Source organism: Pongo abelii, chromosome 1 (genome assembly GCF_028885655.2).
Source record: "Pongo abelii isolate AG06213 chromosome 1, NHGRI_mPonAbe1-v2.0_pri, whole genome shotgun sequence".
Taxonomy (NCBI): Eukaryota; Metazoa; Chordata; class Mammalia; order Primates; family Hominidae; genus Pongo; species Pongo abelii.
The window spans coordinates 139,278,549-139,304,339 of NC_071985.2; the positions used below are offsets into that span (position 1 = coordinate 139,278,549).

Here is a 25,791-nt window from a genome sequence, read left to right on the forward strand (position 1 = left end):
GCCTCAAACTCTTAGGCTCAAGCAATCCTCTGGCCTTAGCCTCCCGAGTAGGTAGGACTACAGGAGTGTACCACGACACCTGCTAATTTTTTAAATAGAGACAGAGTCTTGCTTCGTTTCCCAGGCTGGTCTTGAACTCTTGCTTCAAGCATCCTTCTGCTTCAGCCTCCCAAAGTACTGGGATTACAGGTGTGAGCCACTGTGCCTGGCTGTGTTTCACTGTTAAAAAATCCCTAATACACACACAGAGCTGATCGTTAAATGTCAATAATTTTTAAAAGTTGTTTCCCTGTTTGGAGTGCATTTTTTATGTCTTCAAGTGAGACCCCTCACCACACAGGTAACATATATGATAAGCAGTACCTCTGGAAACCTAAGGAGGGCCTGGCCTGATCACAATTCCAATTCCAGGCAACTTCTGAGCAGCTGTCTTCGAGTTAAGTAAAGCAGGACACACCTGTGAGCTCTTCTGACTAGCACAGGCTGCGATGGCCAGCCCTGGACCACAGAAGGCAGGCTCCCTTTGCTGGTCCCTGGGCTGTTCATCTGCTGCCCAGAGATCACTGTTCCAGGCTTGATCAGGATCAGGATCAGGTCTGAAGCCTCTGACATGCATGGGCAGCTGCCATTCTATCATGAAAACATGAGTTTTCCTAAGGGGATTGCAGTATTCTGGAAATTAAAAACAAGGTGGGAGCAAGTTGTCTCCTTCCTGTGGGAGTAGCTGAAGCTCAGTTCTGAAATACAATGCCTGGCACTCCTGGGAGGGCTGGGACCTGGCCTGTTCCATGCCACTGGGCGGTGTGCGGTTTCCAAAGAGGGCTGGGGCTGTTATCTGACCTCCTGTCTTAATGAAGTGCTTTGGCTTCATGTCTGCCTCTGAGAGAGCCCTGTGACTGGAGCAGCAGAGTCAAATCGAAGACAGGGGACATCCCCCCAACCCCCATCCCCACCCCCACCTGGGCCTGAGCCCAGGAACTCCATGAGCACAGACTCACTGCCGCTTCCATTGCTCAAAGCCAGCTGCAAGGTCTGGGAACCAGGCTCAACTTGCTGTGCCAGGCCGGCCTGGACATCCCCTGACCTGGGCCTGAGCTGATAAGTTGGGGGCACAGTCAGGAGACAGTTGAGCTGAGGTTGTTGTTAAGACTTCTCTGTGGCCCGTGTGCTTGGATTTCTTGTCAACACTCTCCCTCCTGACCTGCCTAACTTGCCCCTCCCCGCCATGCCTAGGCACACATTTTCTTCCTGTAACATCAGACCCGATTCTCAGAATGGGTACAGGGCGCATTCATGGGGGTACAGCTTCAGGAAGGGGCCTGCTGCAGTGGCGTGCTGTGCTTGGGGGCATGAAGTATGCAGGGGTAGGTGTGCTGGCCCTGAGACTTTCCCCCGTGAGAATTTCATTGCCACAGTGCCAGTGGGTGGATCAATAGCTTTAGGAAGGTTAGGTTTCTTTTGTGGAGAAAGCACCAGGAATAATGTGTCCACCCCAACCCCACCCCAAGCCACAGGCTCCTGGATGGCCTGGGTTCTTCCACGACACTCACTCAGCCCTTCTCTATGTGGTGCCCATGCCTGGAGCACAGCCCAGTCCCACCCTGCCCCTGAGGGCGGCTCACATGTTCTTAAGGCAGGTACCAGGAGGATGACTGGCCACTCAGGGACGTAGGAAGTGGCTCTTCTGCATGGCCTGCCTGGTGAGTCACCTGGAGAATGCTGGGCCCAATTCAGTCCTCCCAGTCCCACAAGGCCTGTAGACACCAAAAATGGAGACAGAATCATCCTTGGAGAGAGGCCCAGGGGCAGGGCTGGGAAGCCGGCAGAGTGGGGACAAAGAGGGCCACCAAGTAAAACAGGCCCCTGTGGGCCTGCCCGGCCCCTCATCACACGGTGGTTGGTCTGTGCAGTGTCTCTTTTGTCCCAGTGGCTTCATTTTGTTTCCAGTTTTTATAAATGCTTGCTAATTCGGCTTCATCTTTTTCAAAATAATAATATGTCACTGTGAAGAGATGTCCCCTGCCAGGCATCTTTAGGGCTTTTCTCACAGCCCAGCAGACCGATGCACATGAGGGCATCAATGCCCTCCCCCAGCCTGGTGAACCCCGACTTCCATTCCAATGGAAGACACGTGGAGTGGCCAGTCTCTGCCCCTCTCGAAGGCATGTTTTGGGTTGGAAGGAGGCCTTGGGCCCCCTAAGGCAAGCTCAATAAGGAAACCAGTGACAGCAGAGAACTCAGCCACACAGCTCCTTTCAAGACAAGTGGGAACCTCACGATGACCACTGTGGTTGTTCAGTGCCTGCGTGTGGCAGGCCCTGTGCTCCATGCTCCTTTGACATCATTGGGTCTAATTCTCAAGGGCCAGTCCAAGAGGCAACTATTCTCATTACCCCCATTTTACAGTGGGGAAATAGGAGCAGAGAGGTGAAGGAATTTGCCCAAGGTCACACAGCTTCAAGCAGCAGAGCCACTGCTCAAAAACCAGGTTTGGCTGCCCCTGAAGGCTCTGCTTTTAACACCACACCATCTGCCTCCCACCTGGTGAGGTCCGCTGAGGGCGCCCACATCCCTGCCCCGCACTAGGTCCTGAGGGGACGGCAGACACCTGTGGGCAGAGCCTACCCTCTGCAGTAGCTCAGAGCAATCTGCTTCCCTCCCCAAAAGGCCTGAGTCAAAACCCTCTCCACTGATGAAATGTTTCTTCCTGTGGAATTCCACTGAAAGACGGCTCCCGACTGTGTCCATTTGTTCTCCACAGTAGAATCCTGTAGGGGAAAGATTATCAAAATATTTGCCGGCCTCGCGGGGAGTATTCAGAGTCGTTGCCGGAGTGCTACTGGATGTGTGAGGTGCTGCTGTTTCTCCTGGCTTCTGCTTGTATCCATCTGCCAAGGAGGGGAGAGGGGCAGAATCTCTGTTTAACCTATAGGTGGAAGCTATAGTTAGCATTCTATGAGCCCATCGGGGATGCTCAGGTACAGTGCAGATGTCTGCCAATGGCATGTCCAAATAAATAGGCATTTAAGGATTTCCTAGGCCAGGCGTGGTGGCTCATGCCTGTAATTCTAGCACTTTGAAAGGCTGAGGCAGGCAAATCTCTTGGGCTCAGGAGTTTGAGACTGTCTCTACAAAAAATATAAAAATTAGCCAGGTGTAGTGGTGTGCCCCTGTGGTCCCAGCTACTCAGGAGGCTGAGGTGAGAGGATGGCTTGAGCTCAGGAGGAGGAGGCTGCAGTGAGCCAAGATTATACCACTGCACTCCAACGTGGGCAACAGAGCTAGACCCTGTCTCAAAAGAAAAAAAAAAAGAATTTTCTAGTTTAAAGCATTAGAGGGGATCTAAACTTTGAACTGGGTGAAGTGCAATTGGCATACTCCTGGAGTCTTGGGTGTGCTGAGCCCCCAGGGTGGAGGAAAAAGCCTTGGGTTTTTTGGTCAGAAGATCTGACAACTTGACTAGCTCTGCCCTTGACTGGCCAGGCAAGTCCCTCACCTCCCTGGGCTCATTGCCTTACCTGTAAAATGGGGTGGGGTAGCCAAGGGAGATGATCTTTGAGAGGCAGGGCAGCATCTGGGAGCCAGGCCGTCCAAGTCCCTTCATAAGAGCTGGCAAATGGCGGGCAACCTCTCTGGGTCTGTTTCCTCATTTGTACTGTGTGTGTGTGTGTGTGTGTGTGTGTGTGTGCACCCGTGTGTGTGAAATGGGTCTATATGTAATGTCTCTGGAACAGTGCTTGGCTATTACATAATAAGCACTCAGTAAACTTGGCTATTATTATTTATGGCCCCTCTCCACTCCCACATGAACTAAACTGTGGGTATTGGCAATCATTCTCTGAGAGAAAATGCTTTGTTTGAGCAGTGGGTTGAAAAGCTGGCTGGAGGGAAAGAAGATTCTTCTTTGCTGGAGTTTAAAAACAAGACATGGGGCCGGGAGCAGGAGAAAATCACTGAGGCCGGTATATGATCAGCTCATGAGTTCTTCTGCCCATCCACCCCCCCGCCATCCCCGCAACAAGGTACAGCTTTAATGAGGTGATTTCACCCCTATAGAAATCCTTGAGGTTGGGGTGGGGGAAGCAAGGAGTGTAAATGTCCCCAGCACCCAGCCTCCCTGATAGCATCTTGGAAGCATGAATAGGAAGAAGACCGTAGGGAGACTGGCTTCAAGTGCCGAAGCAGAACTCTTCAAACTTTTTCTGTTCGTTTTCACTATTTTGGGTTTCTCTCCCCTCAAGGGAAACACTCAGCAGGTGACACAGTGTGAGTTAAGAAAACCCCATGTGTCGGAGCCAGACAGAGGGGAGAATTCAAATTGGATCTCTACAGTTTACTGCCAACCAGGGTTATCTCTTCTCTCTGAGGTTTAGTTCCTTCATCTGTAAAATGGAGATAATGATACTTGTTTTACAGGATTGTTGGAGAATTAAATATGAACATATATGTACAGCAGAAAGCAGGGGTTCAGAAAAGCTAGGTCCCCTCCGCTGCATCCCCTCCCTGTCTATGCCTAAGAGGGTGCTCCACTTGCCTGTCCACCTTCTGTACCAAGCCAAAAAAGCAGGAGCCACGATTCCCTTGTGTTGTGTGCTGTTAGCTTTCAGAACAAGGCTATAATCTTCCTAGAAGTTCCTGGGCAGGTTAGAACCTGTGGGCTGTCGTCAGTAGTGGATGCTGTTGAGGTGAAGCTATAAATAGGAATGAAACAAAGGGAGAAAACTCAACAGCCCCCTTTCACCTGACATTAGGCCACAGACAGATTGGCCACAGACTTAGCTTAGCAGCCAAGGTTGATGCTAAAGGCTGAGCACAGTGGCAGTCACCGGGCAGACTAAGGACACCTCTCTTTATCAGGTTTCCTCCACCCCACTCAGGAGTGGGTTGTTGGAGTTTAGGTAGCCAGGGCCACAGTCATGAGTATGCCACCTTCTTTCCTCTGGCCACGGAGGCCTCATGGTTGGGGTAGGCTTGGAGGGAGTGGGATGGTCCTGAAGGGGTTAAAGGAGGAGTAGGGCACAGTCATGGGCCTGGGAAGCATCTCAATCGGCTGAAATTCTAAGCCCCCACCCAGTAAGGTCCTTGGGGATCCCAAAGCCCTTGTCATCTATCGCCAGATCCTGGGTTCCTCTTATGTTCTCCTAAACTTTCTCATGGCTGCTACCAGTGTCTCATCTGTCAAGGTTGTGACAATCCAAAATGGTACCTTTTTGCAGATTAGAAATAGGCTCCCCTTTCCCCAGCAAATGCAGTCCTGCGCCAGGACACACAGCTTGTGATACAGGTGCATAGGCTAGATTTCAGCCCCCAGTTGCCCCCTTGGCTGAGCTGCCTTGTCCTGCTTCCCATGCTCTGCTTCAGTGGTCAGGACTGGCCATACTGCTTCTGCTGCTGCCTCCTCTGAACTTGCTGCTCCTGCCTCTGCCGTAGCCCTTCCTGTGAGCAGAGCTGGCTTTCAGTAGGACACAGAAGGTAGCCTGGATGTGTCAGCTTTTCTAGCCCTCTCTTTGTTCTGTTTTTGTTTTTGTTTTTGTTTGTTTTGAGACAGAGTTTTGCTCCTGTTGCCTAGGCTGGAGTGCAATGGCATGATCTTGGCTCACCGCAACCTCTGCCTCCCAGGTTCAAGTGATTCTCCTGCCTTAGCCTCCCGAGTAGCTGGGATTACAGGCATGCGCCACCACGCCTGGCTAATTTTGTATTTTTAGTAGAGATGGAGTTTCTCCATGTTGGTCAGACTGGTGTCAAACTCCTGACCTCAGGTGATCCGCCGCCTTGGCCTCCCAAAGTGCTGTGATTACAGGCTTGAGCCACCATGCCCGGCCTAGCCCTCCCTTTGAAGGGGCTTGTGATCCATTCCAGGACTGGGTCAGAGGACACTTGAAGGATGCCACAGAGTCCAATTGTATAGTATTCTCTCTGGCATCATTCAGCACTCCAGGCCCAGGTGAAGGTCTCCCCATCTCCTATAGTAGTGAGAATCCCCCACCTGTCCAAGGCTGAGGGCAGTGCACCCAAGACTGTTCAAGACAGTGCGTCCCAAAGTCCTGGGGCCTCTGGCATCAGTCTCGGCCTCTTCACTTTCCTCCCAGCAGGGCATGTAGGCTGTCTTATAAACAGCGTCCTGGGTGCCTGCTCCGGCATCTCAGGATGCCTGAGGTGGGCAGGTAAGTGGGCTACACCCTCCCTCCCAGCTGGACTATCCCCTCACAACTGGCCTGGCCCTTAGGGTTTAGGGCAGTCTGAAAACACGGCATTTTATGATTCCACCTCTCCCCCTTTTAAACTTACATCCACATCCCTGCCAGAATATCTGGACCACCTGTTTAGATGTGAATGGTCTGAAGCCAAGTTTCTGGTAGCTTTGCCAATAGCCAGGAGAGGCCACTCCCTTTGAGGTGCAGAGCTCGAGATGTACTGTACCTGGGTGGTCCTGCTGCTTCACTCTGAGAGGCTGAGGGAGGAGAGGAGGGCTGGCTTCAGATACATTTGTGGGTGCACGGAGACACCAGCTCCCAGTCACTGAGGTAACAATCAGGGCTGGAGGAGGCTGTAACACCTTAAAACAGTCTTCAAACTTTCTCTCCACAGCTAATAGCTGGATTTACCATATAATCTGGTAAGTAGAAAGTAACACAGGAACACCCTTGAGAATTGCCAAGCCAGAGCCAAAAAAGAAGTTGCTGGGGACACGATGCCTGGGCAAGGGATGGGAGTTGGTTAGATAGAGAATGAAAGAAACTGTGGGAGCAATGGCTTGGAGGCACCAAATAAAGGGTGAGTTCAGGGGAAGCATCCTGAGGAATTTGGATTTCCACTTATGGGTGGCAAGAAGCTCTTGAAGGGCTTTAAGTGGTGGAGGGATGGATCAAGCTCGCCTTTCAGAAACATCACTCTGGAGCCTGCATGGAAGACAGACTGGAGAAGGGCAGGACGGGAGGGAGGGAGACCAGCTGGGAAGCAATGGAGAGTCCAGGCAAGAGAGGAAGGGACCCTGGGCCAGAGCGGTGGTGGGGGAAGGAGAGGAGGGCATGACTTTGAGGATTCCTCAGGGATAAAGTCCCCAGGCCTTGGTGAGAGATTGGCTGTGTGTTATTTGTGTGCAGGTGGAAATGGAGAGAGACTGGGACCCAGGGTGGTTCCCAGGGTTCCAGCTTGGGCAATAGCTGGATGGAGATGCCATCCTAATATGTGGGAATTCAAGAGAAGCGGGAGCTGGCTGTGGAGTGTGCAAATTTTAAACCGTCTGTCCCATAATCAACATTTAGCAAACCAATGTTTTAGCTACAATAAGCTTTGATTTCGCCACTGCACTCCAGCCTGGGCGACAAAGCAAGATCCTGTCTCAAGAAAAAAAAAAAAAAGAGAAGCAGTAGCAGGTTGCATTATACTGTGGAAGTGTGTGTGATAACCAGGCAGAGTAGACCAAGTGCAGGACCTGGATACGCCCATTTTCAAGGTGGTTGTGGAAAGAGGACACACAGAAAGACAGGCTGGAAACTGTCAGAGAGGTAGCAAAAGAGTAGCAAATGAGTCAGGAGAAAACGGTGTCTCAGAGGTCACAAGAGCTGAAAGATTCACAAAAGAGGAAGCAGTCAACAATGTCAAATATAGCAGAAAAGCCACGTAACACAAGTTCTGAATCCTGTCCACAGGATCATACACTGAAGAAGTCATTATCAACCTCAGGGAGAGCAATTTCAGAGGAGGGGCTGAGGCAGGCGTGACTGCAGAGAATTACAGAGCCTTTGGTGAAAGGAAGACAGGAGATTGGATAAAGATGGTAGATAGGGGCATAAAATCAAGCAAACTGTTCAGGGCAAGGGAAACTTGAGCAGCTTAATTGGCTGAGCTGGAACAGCCAGCTGAGAGGGAGGCATTAAAGAGAGAGAGAAAGAGGGTGATTGATAGAGTGGGATGGGAATGGGATGGATGGCAGCAAGAACATATTGGGTGGGTTTCTACTGAACCACAGGAGTGAGACAGTGAAGAGACAGGTGGAGAGGTTAACAGTGATGTGAGTTCCATTGTAGGGGGAAAAGGAGTGGGAATTGAAGCCTGATGGCCTCATGGGCTCTAATTCTAGAGGAAGTTGAGCTTACCCTAGATTTGTGGTGGGGTGGGCCTGCAGGGTTGTGGGGTTTCTCTGAAGATCTCAGAGAAGATGGAATGAATTAATCTGAGCATTCCTGAGTAAGTACAACAGAAGGATATGGGTCCAGACTGACAACAAACTGGCTCATGTGATTAACCATGGGTGGGCAGGGAAGGAAGAAGGAAGCCCAGGAGGGGCCTGATAGACCAGAATAATGTCGATGCATGAAAGGATTATGCTCAAGGGCCAGGTGCCAGGGAACAGGAATGTGGGAGGGCAAGGGGAATGTGGGCAGAAAGAAGCTATTGGCCTGAAGATGTCAGGGGAGGAGCAGTCCCAGGGAATAACGAGGCCCAGGTGGGCCAGAGTGTAGGCTGAGGTAGAGCACAGGTGAAGGTGATTGGAGTTGGGAGGTCATTTTACTTTGAGGCTGGAGCATTGGAGGTGCTGTCACAGGACAGGAGTGGGTGGCTTTGAGGACCCCAGCCATTTCCAGGGTGAATTAGGAACAGTGTTTGGTGGATTACAACAGGAGGAGTGTGGTTTGGGGTCTCCCAAATGTGTTTGATCATAAGGACACATGGGCTCTTGTTAAACATTGGCCTCCAGGTCTCACTTGGATCTCCCCAGTTCAGACCTCTGGGACAGGAGCCGGGGGATGTGCATGATTCTGATGATCAGGTGATTTTAATGATCAGGAAAGTTGGAGAAGGTTGATATTAAGACGGCATAGGCCTCCAAGTATGGAGAAGGGGACTATAGAGAAGAATGGATGAGAGGTTTGGAAAAGAAAGGGGTAGGAAGAAGAAAGAGGAAGGGACCAGGAGAGCCATGGAGAGTGGAGTGGAGGAGAGAATTCATGCCCAGAGGACTCACATTTTGGATGCTGAGCAAGAATGATGTGATGTGAAGCACTCTGGGGTCATGACTGGGCTCAGTCACGGTAGCCGGGATCCCACAGTGGCCGGGAGGGCATCAGTCTCTGGAAAGTCCTCTTTTTGTCCCTTGGTGATTCATGCAGGGCATCTCAGGATCCCAGAGCTGGCACCAGATTGACATGGAAGTGGAGTTGCCAGCCAACAGTGTGATGTGATTTCCACATGCCAGGGGAGCTCCCCTCCCTGTGCTCTGTGAGCATCCCTCACCGGAAGTTCCACCAGGAGCTGGGCAAGGCTGAAGCAACCAGGTGTGGAGGGAATGACACGGGCTTTAGAATCCTGGTCAGATCTGTATTCTCATCCTCTGCTACTTTCTAGACATGCAACCTTGGGCAACTTAGACTCTCTTTGCACCTCAATTTCCTCATCTATAAAATAGGGATACTAATACCTGCCTCAAAAAGCTGTCGTGAGGATTAAGTGGGCAAAGCACATAGAGTGCCAAGAATAGGTGCTCAGGGGCTCGAGCAAGAGGCAGAGCCTTGGTGGTGGAGACCAGTATCAGCTCCACTCCACAATGAGAGCCCAGAGCAGATGGGAGATGGACAGTGGGAGAGGAGCACAGCAGGTGCTCTTGAGTTTCTGCCCCCTACTAGTCACCAAAATCACAGTCCGTGTTTACAGAGGCATCTTACCTGTCCTCTATTTTTACTGTGTTACCAAGGTGGTAACAGTATAATATTATTTTTGTATAAAATGTTTTAAAGGACCACCTGATCTGTTGTCCCCAGGCACCTTGCACTTTGGGGGACGCTATGTGTTCATCATCAGTATATTCTGAAATAGGAAACAGAAACCAGAAATTTAATCATCCAGTACCCAGTCCACAAGAAAGGCCAATGACTCACTTCAGAATATGCGAGGATTGTTCACTCATTTCCTTCCATGTGGCGTGTTTGTCACTGCCTGGTCATGCTGTGAGGAAGAGCTGCTCTCACCTTCATGTTCATGAACCTGAGACAGACGAGGTCACATGGAGATCACTCAAGGGGTTCTTTCTTCCTGGAAATGCTGACGACTGAGAAGTTTGCCTCCCACAGCTGTATGAAAGGTTTTGTGAGGAAGAGGTTAGGGCAGCACCAGGGGTTAGCCCCGCAAAGTGCTATTCCCTAAGCCTAGTACAGGAAAAAGAAATTTCCCCTGTACTGGGTGGAAGGATGACTGCTGGCTTGCTCCCTTGCAGGAGAGTTGTTGAGCTGGAGCAGTGCCTGTCACACAGGTCACCGGGAGTCTTGTTAAAATGTGGGTTTTGAGTCAGTGCCTTAGGGTGGGGCTGAGATTCGGCATTTATGACAAACCCCGGGGACTGGAGAGGCAGCTGCTCCACAGCTCCAGGACGGGGCTAGGACACACCTGTGAATCTTCAATGTGGGTTCCTGCCATGGGGAAAATTCAAGTGTATGTAGAGGCTTGACTGTGGTTCCTGACCTGCTTGAGACACCCACACACTCTGACCCTATGTCTGAAACTCTGTTCAAAAGTCCAAATCTCAAATATCTATGGAATGCCTAGCAAGTGCCAGGCACTGGGCTAAGTTTACCTAACCCAGCTTGCTTGCTTCTCTTAAGACTCACTGTGCCATTCCACACCACGCTCAAGCAATCAACCCCAAACTCTCCCACTCACTCTGAGGAACAAGGGTTCACACTGGGAGGTGAAGTGGGCAGTGGAGTCAGGGAGGCCAGCTTAGGGAGCTCCACATCCCAGCTCTGTGAACTTGGCTGGTTATTCTGCCTTTTTGTGCTTCCACTTTCTCGTCTATAAAAAGGGCTTAATAACCCCCACCTCTCTGGGTTGCTGAAAGGATTAACTCAGATGATGCACGCAAAGTTCTTAGCCCTGGGCTGGTAAGCATAGCTGTTATGATTCATATTTAGGTTGTGTTTCCCCCATCAGAACCTTTGGTGCTCTGACCCTCTTTGCAGACACCTAGGCCAATTCTTGTGTGACTCCTTATGCTTGACTGTGTTACTATCTGGAAATTATTCTTACCATTTGGAAACCTCAGTACTGTCGACAGCACCATTAAAAGTAGTTCCAAATGGTTACCACACAAGAGGAGTCAAGAGGAGTGCCCCACAGCAGCTGTGTGTGCACTGGGGAGGGGGGTTCCTGTGAGGAAGGAACCAGAGAGGAAAGGGCCAAACTGACAGCCTCTTGCAGCCCTCCAGCTTGCTGTGCCAGCTGCTCTTGCACTGGACGCCAAGCTGTGCGGTGAGCACTTCATTCCTAATAATGCAATGTCAGTTATAAATCACTTATTTAAAAATCAAACTGGCCAACCCTAGATTGTCTTTATCATAGCACCACTTTCACTCACTTGCATTCCAAAGGGATTTTAGAAACATTATTTAACTTTTCATCATGGCATTTTTCAACCATATGCAAAAGTAGAGAGAATAGTGTAATGAACTCCAGCTTTAAGAGTTGTCCACATTTTAGCAGCAAAAGGTCTCTTGAGTGAAAGAGAATGGTGTGGGATCGTACACCCCTGCCACTCACGTGGGAGTGAATTGTACATATTCATGTCTTATTGGAAAAAAGGCTGAGAACTCTGGGTCTTTCCTGTCCATTTCCATTTGCATTTTTTGTTTTCCTGGAGACTGGGGTAATGACCCTTACTTTGCAGAGATTGACTGAGCCTGAAAAATGGGCTTCTGGTCAGAGCCTCACAAATGGACATTCCTTCCTGGGCTCTGCCTGCCCCCTCTGCTCCTGGGTGGAAAATGAGGAAGGAACAGGCACAAGCAGGAGGCTGCTGAGCTGGGAGCAAGGACCAAGGCTCTAATCTGGCCCCTCCCGCCACCCACTGGCAACCACCTGCCTGCCGAGGCCACCTGTCTCTTGCAGGGTGGGTTGTGTCCTGCTTTGTAGAATGATAACTCCTGTAAAAATAAGCACCTTAAACAGCCGAGAGAAAGGGACAGTAATCTGATCCCAGTCTGTGTGTACCCCACAGGGAAGGGGTGTGTCTGTCATACTTGCCCCTGCTTCGATCTAGCTCTGAAGTGCAGGGGAGACCATTTTTCCCACTCAGCAACAGCAGCCTGTGAAGTAATGGGAGGCTGTTCCCCAGTGGGACCATTACCACTATCATTTCTATAATGCTTTCCTTCTGAGAGGCTGAAGTCACCACTTCCCAACCCTGATAGCCCCACACTGGCTCAGGCAGTGGGTGTTGTGGAAAGAGGATGGGATGTGGAATTAGAATGTCTCACCTTCAGTCCTGGCTCTGCTATGTAATTTGCTCAGTGGCCTTGGGCAATCCCTGAGGCTCCATATTCTCCTCCTGAGTATAGTGATATTTTACCCCAGAATGACTCTAAAACTCATATACATATTATTAATCTTATTGGCTTAATTGGACTCGGTTTAGGCAAAACTGTGAAACAGAAGTGTTAATTTAGCATTTTCTACTTTTTCAGTCAGATTCCCCCTTTTTCCCAAGTTCCTCCTTTCCACTCACCCTTGAAGTACCCAATAATGTCAAGCAGCCAGTCAAGAAAATGGCCTAGAAAAGTAATATACATTAAAGGGCTAGTAGTTTAATCTTAATAGTCAAAATAGTCTACATTTATCAAGTGCTCACTGAGTGCCTGGCACTAAACATATTTTTTGGAGTTTTCACAACAGCATCATGAGGTATGTAACTATTATCCTCATCTTACATATGGGGAAACTGATCTAGAATTCAGACACTTGCTAGGAATTGCACAGCTAATTTGCAAAATCTGGGATTCAAATGCAGATGTGTCTGATTCTAAAAGCAGTGCTATTTGTTTATTTAGTCTTTTTGAGGCACTGAACCCTAGTGATTAAGAGCACAAAGTCTGAACCAGATGGCCTGGGTTCAGAGCTCAGCTCCTTTACATATTGCTCTATGACCTGGGCAAGGACCATGTCCTCATCTGTAAAAGGGGAAAAGAACAGTGCCACCTCATAAGATTATTGTCAAAATCAAATGAGTTAATGTATGTAGGGTTCTTAGAACAGTACCAGGCACATAGTAAGCACTATGTAAATTATAAAACAAAATAAATTAATTAGTTATAATCAGAAAAAAGTCAGTTTAGAATAACATGAAAGAAAAGGAGCATCCCTTTGTGCTCACCAGTCAACTTCACTTCTCAGTTTGATGGGAGGAAATTCTTCAAGACATTTGTACATAATCCCACACAAATGCACACAATTACAGAAGTCTGTTATTTTCACATGAAAAGGGCAACTTGTATTTTTCACCTAACATTTCACAGCTGTCTATCAGTACCTATGGAATTACCTCATTCTTATCAGCTGCAGAGTGCATGCCAGGTATAGATGTGCTATAATTAAATAATTCCTCTACAGATTATCTGTAAATTATGCTGCCATGAGCATTTTAGGATGTTTATCTTAGTATGTACAGGAAAGTGAACCCCTGGAAGGCTGACTTTGCTCTCAGAGACTGAGTTGGTACATCCAAGCAAGTCAGGTTTTTCTGTCAGTCTGGCTCCTTCTGTATAGGGGAGTTTGTGAAGCATAAATGCTTTCTGTTCCCTGCATTTCCCTCAACCATCTGCATTCCTCCTGCACTAGAACAAGGCAGCACAGCTCATCATCACCACCCACCCCCAACCCCGGGGTAGCCCGAAGCATCTAAACTGAGCCCTTTCCGGTCATAACTCAAGAAGGCAGTCAGGTGGCCATTGCCACTAGGTTTTACATACATTTGTTTCCTCTGTCTTCATTTCCATAATCAAGCTCCCTGCCCCCCTACAACTCCTCTCTCTCCTTTACTTTTACGGGCATCACCAGCGTCAACAGTCTGTCCCCAGCACTTTTTTTTTTTTTTTTTTGAGATGTAGTTTTGCTCTTGTTTGCTAGGCTAGAGTGCAATGGTGCGATCTCGGCTCACCGCAACCTCCGTCTCCCAGGTTTGAGTGATTCTCCTGCCTCAGCCTCCTGAGTAGCTGGGACTACAGACGCGTGCCACCATACCCGGCTAATTTTTGTATTTTTTTTTAGTATATGTGCTGCCAAAGTGAGCACTAATTTTTGTATTTTTAGTAGAGGCAGATTTCACCATGTTGGCCAGGCTGGTCTCGAACCTCTGACCTCAGGTGATCCACTGGCCTCAACCTCCCAAAGTGCTGGGATTACAGGCATGAGCCACTGTGCCCAGCCCCCAGCACTTTTAATCTCTCCCTTCTCTGCTTTCCCACAGCACTGGGAGCTCTGCTGCAGCTCATCCTTCTCTCACTCCAGATCCATGCCATGTTCCCTGCTAGGATGAAAGTCCTGGTAATGTGATCACCTTCATACCTCCCAGGGCTAGTGATGCTTTCCATATGGTAGATGCTCAATGAATTTTTAAAACTTCGTTTATATTTTTAAAATATGTTTTTGAATTTGTTTTTAAGTAACATTTTACATGATAAAAATAATATATGCTGGCCAGGCATGGTGGCTCACACTTGTAATCTGAGCACTTTGGGAGGCCGAGGTGGGCAGATCACCTGAGGTCAGGAGTTTGAGAGCAGCCTGGCCAAGGTGGTGAAACCCTGTCTCTACTAAAAATACAAAAAATAAACAAACAAACAAAAAAACCTTAGCCAGGTGTGGTGGCACACGCCTGTAATCCCAGCTACTAGGGAGGCCGAGGCAAGAGAATTGCTTGAACCCAGAAGATGGAGGCTGCAGTGAGCTGTGATGGCTCCACCGCACTCCAGCCTGGCCAACAGAGTGAGACTCTGTCTCAAAAATAAATAAATAAATAATGTAAAAAAAAAAAAATACATATACACACACACACACGCTTACTGTAAGGAAAAACTGGAAAGGAAAGCTGTGTAAATGAGGAAATTAAATCATCTGGAATTCCTATCCAGAGACGTTTTGGTGTATTTCTTTGAATTGTTGAATTAAGAGGATAATTAGTGAAAAAAAAAGCTAGTAATTAGACTGAGGATGTAAATGGGAAACAGGCTCCAGAGTTTGGTGATAAGAGTAAGTCTTGAAATGGGTGGTTCAAATATAGACAATCAGGTTGAGGTGTACTTTGCATAGAAAATGAGCCTGTGTTGTCAAGAAGTTCATCTTTTTTTCACTCTGTCACTATTTATTCAATAGTATTTACTGAGGTTTAGTAAGCCATAGTCCTCAGACAATGATTTCTCTGGCCAACGTGATAGTAAGTATGCAGCTATCACACAGGCCTTTTGGAAGCTGAGTTGACTTCCCTGCCTAGTAGACTGGACACCAAGTTCATGGCTAGCTCTTCAGGGGCAGGCACCTAGAGGGTAAGGCTTCTGAAAATATTGCAGAATTTTGCCTTTCTGGTCCATATCAGTGTGGCCAGCTCTTTGTATCAGTAGTTATGATATATTAACTTCAGGGAATTCTCTATCTTTCTTTCTGCAATTGTTCAAGTTCAGCTTTTCTGATTGATCTTCCTTGGTGATAGCTTAAGCACTTGTTATTCCTTACCTGTTACTGTTAGGGCTTGGCAAAGCAAGAACTTTAGGGATTGTTCTTTGTTAAAGTGCATTTCATCTAATGCCTACCCCAGCTGCCTGTTAACTAGTGCTGTTATGGGATGGGACTCAACCAATTACTTTGTGGCAGGAAGGGATCAACTCCAGGTTGAGTGCTCCCTGACAAAGCCTTTTGTGCTGCTCAGAAGTCATTGTTATGTTGTCCGTTCATGTGTCTCTTGGGCAAAGGAACCCAGGGTTGCAATATTTAACAATTTAAGTGTGGCTGGGTGTGATGGCTCATGCCTATAATCTCAGCACTTTGGGAGGCTGGGGTGGGTGGATCATTTGAGGTCAGGAGTTCTAGACCAGCCTGGCCAACATGGCGAAATCCCGTCTCTACAAAAATACAAAAATTAGCCTGGCATTGTGGCGCACGCCTGTAGTCCCAGCTACTTGGGAGGCTAAGGCGGGAGAATCGTTTGAACCCAAGAGACGGAGTTTGCAGTTAACTGAGATCATGCTACTGCACTCCAGCCTGTGTGACAGAGCGAGACTCCATCTCAAAAAGAAATAAATAAATAAAAATAAAAATAAAATAAATGTTTAGGTGAAGCCTGGTTGTGGACTTGAAGAAGTTTGAATTCTAAAATTGTTTATAGCATGACCAACATTCAGGGGATTATATTTATTTAGCCTATGGGGAGCTTTATGATGTAATATAAAGGTGAAAAGCCAAAGGAGTTCATTCATTCAATAAGTACTGAGTGCCAGGCCCCAAACTAAGAACAGAACAAAGGCAAAACCAGATATAGATCTTAGAGTCTATAGAGCAACAGGTATTCAACAGCAATAACAGAAATGAATAATTACTGGCTGTGACAAATTCCAGGAAGGAGAGGGTGCTGTAAGGCACATATAACTGGGGAACCTGACCTATGCTGGGTGTCAGGGAAGGTTTCCTAGGGAATAGAACATCTGGTTATTTAGTTTGTGGTACCTGAGTCTTCTCACCAGTAAAATAGGGATACTACCCTCTTTGACTCACAGAGACACTATAGCAAGAGTGGTCATGGACAAGAATGAGCTTTGAAAAATGCTCAGCGTTTCTAAAACTGAGTTTGTCCCTCCAGCCAAAGGGAGCTGTTCTCCAGCTTTGACATCTGTTGCCAAGCCAGGCAGTTACTCAGGTACTCTGACTGAAGACCTTTGATCATTCTCCTCCACTCTGCCAAGCAGCAGGGGTCAGACAGACCTGGGGTTAGCTTTGGTTCTGCCATTTAAATCTCATTTGAACTTGAGTAAGTTTCTTAATTGGTAAAGTCACTTTTCTCATTTGTGAAATGGGGCAAGTATTGATTAATGGCTTAAAGCTTGTAAAGCACTTAGCATAGTAGTTGGCATGTAGTTACTTCTAAACCAAGTATAGCTAATGTTATTGTAATTGTTATCATTGCTAATTATTAACTTTTTTTTTGTAGTGGGGGCTCACTGTATTGCCCAGGCTGGAGTGCAGTGGCTATGCACAGTCACAATCATAGCATACTACAGCCTCAAGTTCCTGGCTGAAGTGATGCTCTATCTCAGCCTCCCGAGTAGCTGGTACTACAAGCATGCACCACAGTGCCTGGAGCTAATTAATAACTCTTGTCAATTATTTCTTTGTAATAACTTTGGCCTTTTACCTCTATTCCCACCAGCCTAGAGAAAGCCCTTGTCGTTTGGCAAGAAGTGATTCCACAGCCTTCTGATCAGTGCCCCCAACTTGTCTCTCACTTCTCTAATTCATTCTACTTGCTTCCTAAAATAACAGTATTTTGCATATGTCACCCCTTTTAATATTATCATTGAAAAAATATTTGAAGCTCATAGCACAAAGAGCTAAACTTCCTAATATGGAAAGAGGTCCTAGATAATTGGTAAGAAAAAGACCTGCAAATGGGTAGAAAAATAGGAATACAAATTCCAAAAAAGAAAAAAAAAGTCTACTAAAAATGAAAAGATAAGCATCTTCACTTATTATAAAAGAAATGTAAATTAAAATTACACTAAAATTCATATTTTACTTATCAAGTTGACAAACATTGAAGGGGTTATTAATAACATCTTCTGGCCAAGCTGTGGGGAAATAGGCATTTTCTTACATTGCTGGGGAGTAGAAACTGGTACAATCCTTATAGAAGGCAATTTGGCATTATTTATCAAAATTACAAATGCATATACCCTTGGACTCAGCAGTTTTACCTCTGGAAATTTATTTTACAGAATACTTGCACATTTTATTTATTGCCATATGGTTTGTAATAAGAAAGGATTGCAAACAAGCTAAATGTTTGGTAAATTATGGTTCATCTCTTCAAAGAAATGCTATGCAAAAAAGAATGAAGAGAGTCCCTCTGTATTAATATAGGAAAATCTCCAAGATATATTAAGTGGTTTTTAAAAAGCAAAGTGTAGAACAATGGGTATAGTATGTTACTTTTTGTGTAGGGAGGGGGTAATAACACACACACACACACACACACACACACACACATAGAAACTCTGGTAGGCACGTACAATATTAATAGCAGTACTTATCTCTAGTGGGAGGGGGTCTGGGCAGATGGGAGACAGAGGTAAGAGGGGAACTTTTCAGTGGGTACCTTATTATATAGTTTTAACTTGTGAACCATACTGCAATGGCTCTGTGAATACTACCTAGTCAAAAAATTATATTTAAATTACTCCCACTATTAAACCATTAACATATATTGAGCATCTACCATGTGCCAGGCCCAGGGGATACAAATGTGAATATGGTTGTGGTTTGATGGAAAGATCCACTGAACTTAAAATACCTGATTCAGGTCAGGCACAGTGGCTCACGCCTATAATCCCAGCACTTTGGGAGGCTGAGGCAGGCAGATCACTTGATGTCAGGAGTTCAAGACCAGCCTGGCCAACATGGAGAAACCCCATTTCTACTAAAAATACAAAAATTAGCTGGGCATGCTGGCACGTGCATGTAATCCTAGCTACTTGGGAGGCTGAGGCAGGAGGATTGCTTGAACCCAGGAGGCGGAGGTTGCAGTGAGCTGAGATCACACCATTGCACTCCAGCCTGGGCAAAGAAGCGAGACTCTGTCTCAAAAAAAAAAAAAAAAAAAAAAAAAAAACCCTGATTCAAATTCGAATTCTGCTTCTCACTAGCTATGTATCTTGGCACACAGTAGGCATACAACAAGCATTTATTGAATGAATTTATGGTTGAAGTTACTTAACCTTCCTGAGTCTGTTTCCTCCCATGTAAGATGAGGATAGAGATGCCTCCTATCTCACAGGGATATTGTGAAGACAAATGATAGAATGTGTCATCAATTCTAGTGATAATTAATGAAACCTGCTATGTGCTAGGCAGTTTCACATCCATTATTTCCTTGACTTCTTATGGAAACCTGTGAGGTGGGCATATATTCACTTACTCATGAGGAAATGGAGGGACTGAGGGGAAGAATGGCTTGCCCAAGGTTTTCTTCTGGTCTTTATTGCTACCTCCCCCATGCTCTGCACTAGAAACTTTGTAGGTTATGCAGTAGATACTGTATAGTAGGTACTCAGGGAACTTTGAAAATCAAGAAAAACTAATGTTTTTCCACTGTTCTCACTGACACCTCAGAGCAACAGAAAATCAGTAAATGAATTTCAGATACTTCAATTTAGAAATATACTAGCTGGTCTGTTTGACATTCACTGCACTAAACACTTGGGGAAAATACAACAAAAATCAAATATTCATGCTTCTAATAAAGTAGGAAGGATAAAGACTAACCCACAAAAACACTCATAAGGGAAAGGTAGAAACTAATTCTAAAGGATGCTGCACTTAAAATCTTGTAGACTTACTAACAACTGTTTCTAAGAGGGATTAAAATGGTATACCCAATACGGTACAATTAAGAAAATTTCTTTGGAGTAAAACATACAAGCAGAGTCGTGCACAAATCAATTGATTTTTATAAACTGAAGGACAGGTGATTTTTATAAAATGACATGGCTCAATAAATAGAATATTATCAGCATGCAGAAGTCACCTCTGGGATCCCTTTCTGTCATAATCCACAGCTCAAGATAACCACTGTCTTCACTTTTAACATCACAGATATGCTTTGACTATTTTTGAAATTTATGTAAATGGAATTATATAGTATGTACCCATTTGTGGCCAGCTTCTTTCACTCAATATCCTATTTGTAAGATTCACTCATCTTGTTGAGTGTAAATGAGTTCATGCATTCTTATTACTATGTTGTATGTTACACAGTTTATCTCTCTTCTGCTGATGGACATTTGGGTTGTTTTCTTTTTGGCCATTATAAAGAGATACATTATAAACATTTTTCAACATCTTTTGGTGAATATGTGTATACATCTCTGTTGGGTGCATACTTGGGGTGGCATTGCTGGGTCATAGGATACATGTTAATTTAGCTTTTCTAGATAATGCCAAGCAGGTTTTTAAAGTGGTTGTAAAAAGTTCATTTTGACTAGCAGTATAGTCAGGCCCTTTAATTTTAGTCATTCTGGGTGGTATGAAGTTAGATCACATTGAAATATCAATTTGCATTTTTGGGATGATTAATAAATTGAGAAATTTTCCATATGTTTATTGGCTTTTTTGAGAAATGCCTGTTTGTCCTCTCTTGAGGACAGTTGAAATATTCTGCCTGTTTTTAATTGGATTTTCTGCCTTATTCTTGCTGATCCATAGGTGTTCTTTATATATCTGTAAACAAACCTTTTTTTGGATGTATGTGTTGTAATTATGTTTTCTCACTCTGTGGTTTGCATTTTCACTAGTGGTGTCTTTTCATGAACAGAAGCTCTTAATTTTAATCTTGTCCAATGATCAGTTTTTTTTCTTTATATTAGTAGTACATGTGTTTAAGACATCGTCTTTGTCTACCCCAAGGTAATGAAGATTTTTTTGGACATTTTCTTTGGATCGTGTTATTGTTTTACTTTTTACCTTTAAAATCCATCTGGAGGCCGGGCGCGGTGGCTCACGCCTGTAATCCCAGCACTTTGGGAGGCCAAGGTGGGTGGATCACCTGAGGTCAGGAGTTCGAGACCAGCCTGACCAACATGGTGAACCCGTCTCTACTAAAAATACAAAAATTAGCGGGGCATAGTGGCGTGCGCCTGTAATCCCAGTTACTTGGGAAGCTGAGGCAGGATAATCGCTTGAACCCGGGAGGCGGAGGTTGCGGTGAGCCAAGATCATGCCGTTGCACAACAGCTTGGGCAACAAGACCGAAACTCCGTCTCAAAAAGAAAAGAAAAGAAAAAAATTCCATCTGGAATTGATTGGGGATGGGGGGATTCAGTTGATCCAGCATCGTTTACTGGAAAGAGAGAGCTAATCTCACCCCCAATACAGCACAGCAGCACCTGACATAAATCAAGCGACCACATATTGTAAATCTGTTTTTGGACTTTATTCCATTGGTCAGTTTGTCTATCCTTCTACTATTTCTATGACTTTATAATGGATCTTGATATAAGATAGTGTTGTCTTTTCCAGTGGGCTCCAATTTTTCACCCCACCAAATCATCTAGTGCTGAAGTGCCACCGCCAACTCGCACTTTGCTTTCAATACGTCTATGCGAGTGCAATTGATTTGCCTGTTCCCATGGCTGGTTCATTTGTGGTTACCTGGGTCTTTGTCTCATCAAAGCCCTTCACACTGAAAGCCAGCCAGGTGTCTGCAGACGAGCAAAGCAGATCTGTTAGGTAATTAAATAACGCGGGGAAGGAGGAGGAGTGGATTCGACGAGGCTGTCTCTGGAGAGAGCTTCAGAAAGGAAGTGATCGAGCTATACTTGAGGACTGGCTCCTTGGGGAGATACGAAGAGAGCCAAACTCTAAAATCCGGGCAGAGGAGGGCCTGGCTAGGTCACCGAATGTAAATGTCTCGGGGGGTTCCGCAAGGCAGCGCGAATCGGCTCGCCGGGGTGGGGCCGCGGAGCCGCAAATCACCAGTTGAGGGCCGGAGTGCGCGCCGCGCACTCAGAGCTGCGCCTGCTGCTGGCCGGGCAGGGGACGGGGCCGGGGCCGGGGACGGGGACGGGGCCGGGGCCGGAGCCGGAGCTGCGGGGCGCACCGGCTAGACGCGCGCGGGCTTCTCGGCGGGCACGCCCCGCGGACCATGAGCGTCCCCAGCTCCGGGAGCAGCCGCGGCGCGGGCGGTGCGAGGCCGGCCGCGCGGCGCCTTTGAACCCCAGCCGGAGGTCCAGAGATCCGGAGAGCCCGAGCGCCCAGCGCCGCGCCGGGAGGTGAGTCTCCGCCGCGCGCCCAGCGTCCTCGGGGTGCTGTTCCTCCCGGGGCGCCTGGGCCTCCCCCACCCCGGTGAGGACACGCTAGGAAGTTTGTTGGAGAAAGTTAGGCTCTGGGGAAAGTAGAGCCGGCGCTTGTTGGTCGCTACCCACCCCCGCCAGCGGATTTAGCGTTGGGGGCGGGGGTGACTGAAGTGGGGCTGGGGCTTGCGCTCTCCCGGCCCTCCGAGCGCTGGGACTCCCCGAGACGTGGCCCACGGCGGGGAGCGCTCAGCGATTGGCGGCTAGGCATCTTGCTTGGTGGCACTCGAGCGGCATCTTCCCGGGCGCTGGCCTCGCCCGACCCCCTGCCCGCCGGAGGTGCTCTGCCGGCAACCCCGCCCTGTCCCGCCAGGTCCCTCTCCGCAGAAGCCGGCCGGGGTCGGGGAGATGCGAGGGCCCAGAGCGCTCTGCTGGAAGCCCAAGGCTCCGAGGAGGCGAGTTTCTCCGGTAATCTCTTGGGAAGTTTGCAAAGAAAGCGAAGGAGCCTGCCCTGTAACTGTTGACAACATCTCCCTCTCTCCCTTTGTTGAGAAAGAATGAATAGTTGGTTGTGTCGCTCCCTCTGCGTCGCGGTGGGGCGAGGGGAGGGAAGGCAAAGGAAGGGAGGGACGGTGGGAAGGAGGTTCCGATAGATCGTACAGCCCAACTCTCCTTACCCACTTCGGCCGCTGAGGGCGCCGCCGCTTTAAAAAGGTGTAATCAGGTGTAGACACTCGTCGAGGAGGAGGTTGAGCGGACTCCGAAGCATCTGGCACGGCGGCGTGTTCCGTGGGGCGGCGGGTCGGGTCATGGTTGGGGTTAACTCGCTTGAAGCAAGGTGCAAAGGAGAAAAGCCATTTTCCTAACCTCATATCTGTTTTCGCTTAAAGCTGTTAGCTGAGATGGAAAGTAGAGCCGTGCATTCAGATTCTTTTAAACCTTGACTTTATCTCCCAAGGCTACACAGACCTCCCCAAGGAAAGTACGCTGGCCGAGGGAAGGTCAGTTTGGGAGCTGATAGCCTCCCTTGTGTTGCATGGGACTGAGTTGAGATCCTGGGGGTTGGGGGAGGCCTCAGTGCTGGGGGTGGGGCCCAGCTCAACACAGGTCCAAGTGGGAAGGGGCTACCCAGGTAACAACCGGGAAGCCCACAGGCAAAGCGCTTGTCTGCGGGCGTGCCAGGGGGTATTGAGGATAATAACGTAAAGACCTTGCCAAGCCAGGGCCTCCCACACCACTCCAACTCCAACTTTCTCTAAACTGCTGCTGAGAAGGCTGACATTTCCAGGATGACTAACCAAGGTCTAAATCTCCTGTTCATATAGACAGAACTGCTTGTCAAATGGATGCTAATCTTAAGAACCTTATCAGGTAAATCCTGTACTGTGTTGCTTGAAATACAATCCATGGAGGAATTATTCATACTTGAATCATTTGGCTAGACTTCATAAGTTTACTTCAAAAGTAAAGGGATACTCTTAATTCCTAAAGCCAAGCAAAACTTCATTTTAAGTGGATAAGCCAATCGAATATGTGTGGTTGTTTCATCTCCTCTCTCCATCTGACTCTTCAGAGAAGATACAAAACTACAGATCCAAGTTGTAAATTCTCTGTCATGGGGCGGCCGAGACGGTTACATTTCCAGAGTTTAAAATATAATGAAAAGTTCTTAAAGCTCACATCAGATAACCATTATGAGTTAAACTTGAAAATATCCCGTTTCAGAAATAAAAGAGTAAAATCCAAACAAGTGGGCTGCTTATATCTGCCTCAGCTTGCAAGATCATCAGTTTCTTTGAGACATCATTGTAAAGCAAGTGAGCTGGGCTTCAGTTCACAAGCATTTCAAAGCCCAGCAACTGACCAGGCCCAGGAAGGCAGCACATGTGGTAGAGTTTGTCAGGCTCGCTCTTGTTCCTGATGTTCACATGAGTCTCAGATTTTCGTATCAAGATGCAGAGTCTTTGACTTTTGTATAATATTTCAAAATCTGGCATTAGACTGAGTCAGGACGTTGTGTTTGTTTTCCTGCACAGTAGAGAGAAGTCAGATGGCCAGAGTCTCACCTGGGCTTTTTTCTAAAGACTGCATGTAGGCTCACTTGGTTTGCCTGTACGTGTGTCTGTGTCTGTGTCCATGTCCTACTTGGCTTGGTGTCTTTGCATCTGTTGTTCTAGGTTAAAACGTTTCCCTCCCCATCCTTCCCAGTTGCAGTCTTCATTTGTGAATTCTCAGAGTTACTTCCTTTGTGAACCCTCAGTATAACAGAGATACAGTGACTTATCTGACAAGACAGACAAGAGCAGCCCCTGTCCTGCTTAGAGGGGACCTGCTATTTACTAAATGCTTGCAGTATTTCAAGAACTTTGTATACACAATCACTTTTAATTTTTACAACAATCTTATGAAATAGCTGTTAAGTCATTTTTTAAAATGAAAAACCGTCAGAGAGGTTGAGTAACTTGTCCCAGGCCATACAGCTAGTAAGTCAGTGGCAGAGTAGAGATTTGAACCTGTAGATATCTGCATCCAAAACCTAGGTTCTGAGTCATACCATTTTATTTTTAAAAAATCAAGTGGTACATAAGAAGTATATAATGACTAGGGACATTGAGACAGAAACATTTCCAAGTGGAGAAAACATGGGAGCCAGAGGCTGGAAACTTGGGTTTAGTCTCCATCAGCTGTCATTCCAACCACTTGTTCCTACAGCAAGACCTTTGCATTTGCCAGATCCCCTGCCTGGAACCCCCTTCAGACCTTTTTTTGACTAGTTCCTTCCCTTCCCTTTTTTCAGGTCTCCTGTCATTGTTACCTTTTCAGAGAGGCCTTCCCAGTCCACCCTAATGTAAAGTAGTCCTCCACCCCCAACAGTCATCTTTTGTCAGTTCATCCTGTTTTATATTCCTTAGCGTGCTTACAACTTGGATGTTACCTCATTTTCTTGTTTGTATAGGTTGGATTCCTCCATGAGAGCAGGACCTTGTCTAATTTATTATATCCTTAGCCTTGGTACACCATAAGCCCTCAGAGAGTATATATCAAATGAACATTTATTTCCCTTATCTAGAAAAATGAACTGGGAATTACCAGTACTTATGGTCATTACTTATTGTCTGCTTCCTCCAGAGTATTATTAGCTTCGTGAGGACAGACAACTTCTGTCTTGTTTAATGCTGTCCCCAACACCTAGCACAGTGCCAGCCATAAAGGAGGCCCTCCATGAATGTATGCATTGAAGAATGAATGTTTCTATTGATTGAATGATACCCCTTCATCATCATTGAATTCTGTTTTGCAGGTAAACAATTATGACTCAATTGCTGTGTACCAAAAAGACTCACTAATCCAGTGGTTCCCAATCCTGGCTTCACACTGGTCAATACTGGAGACTGATGCTAATGTCCCACCCACAGAGATTCTCATTTTATTGTTCTGGGCTGAGGCTTGGGCATCAGGATTTTAAACGCTTCCCAGAGGATTCTTATGTGTAGCCAGGTTGAGAACCAATGGTTTACGTTTTTATAGTATAACTCATTCCTTGCTTTGGTCCTTATAGGCTTGAAGAAGCCATGGTGAGAGAGAGCAGGGATATAATTCATGGGTATTGTATGATTCCTGACAGTTTAAGAGGTACTTTCACAGCTGTTATGACATCTGATAATAACAAGTTAAGGGATCTACTCTCTGGTTTAAATATTGCCTTTATGTTGATGATTCCTAAAAATCTCCATCTGCCCTCACTTCTAATTGTGCATACCTGTATCTAACCTCCTCTTAGACCAAATTGTTTGCTGATACCTCACATGCAGCAGCTCCAGTGCTGTGCTTGGTTCCTGCAGGGGTCCCCTACTGAAACTACTCGGCATGTTACAGCATCACACCACCTTCTGTGGCTGTAGGCTCCTTCCTTCCAGCCAGATGCCTCAAACTCTGATGTCTCATCACTCTCTCCTTTCTCTCCCTTTACCCA

General features: G+C 46.9%; 1 protein-coding gene and 1 long non-coding RNA gene across 7 annotated transcripts in view; one reads left to right on the forward strand and one right to left on the reverse strand.

Moving 5' to 3' along the window:
* The window catches only part of BCAR3 (BCAR3 adaptor protein, NSP family member), a 282,319-nt gene that overhangs the window by 139,370 nt on the left and 117,158 nt on the right, over positions 1 to 25,791 (forward strand). The window contains exon 1 of one of the 4 annotated variants that reach the window (XM_024246180.2): positions 20,945 to 21,797. The exons of the other annotated variants lie outside the window; for them this stretch is intronic. The gene's annotated coding sequence lies outside the window, so the exon portion shown is untranslated. Of the gene's footprint in view, positions 1 to 20,944; positions 21,798 to 25,791 lie in introns of those variants that run through there. 4 annotated transcript variants of the gene reach the window in all.
* LOC129059028 (uncharacterized) lies at positions 4,535 to 10,218 on the reverse strand. 3 transcript variants are annotated; one of them, XR_008524636.2, is made up of 5 exons: positions 9,879 to 10,083; positions 8,969 to 9,133; positions 6,289 to 6,613; positions 5,207 to 5,436; positions 4,535 to 4,691 (listed from the first exon to the last, which is right to left on the reverse strand). It is a non-coding gene; the product is annotated as an uncharacterized LOC129059028 (long non-coding RNA). The 3 variants fall into 3 exon arrangements; XR_010138086.1 differs by having other exon boundaries at positions 6,421 to 6,613; positions 8,969 to 9,265; XR_010138091.1 differs by lacking the exon at positions 5,207 to 5,436 and having other exon boundaries at positions 6,421 to 6,613; positions 8,969 to 9,265; positions 9,879 to 10,218.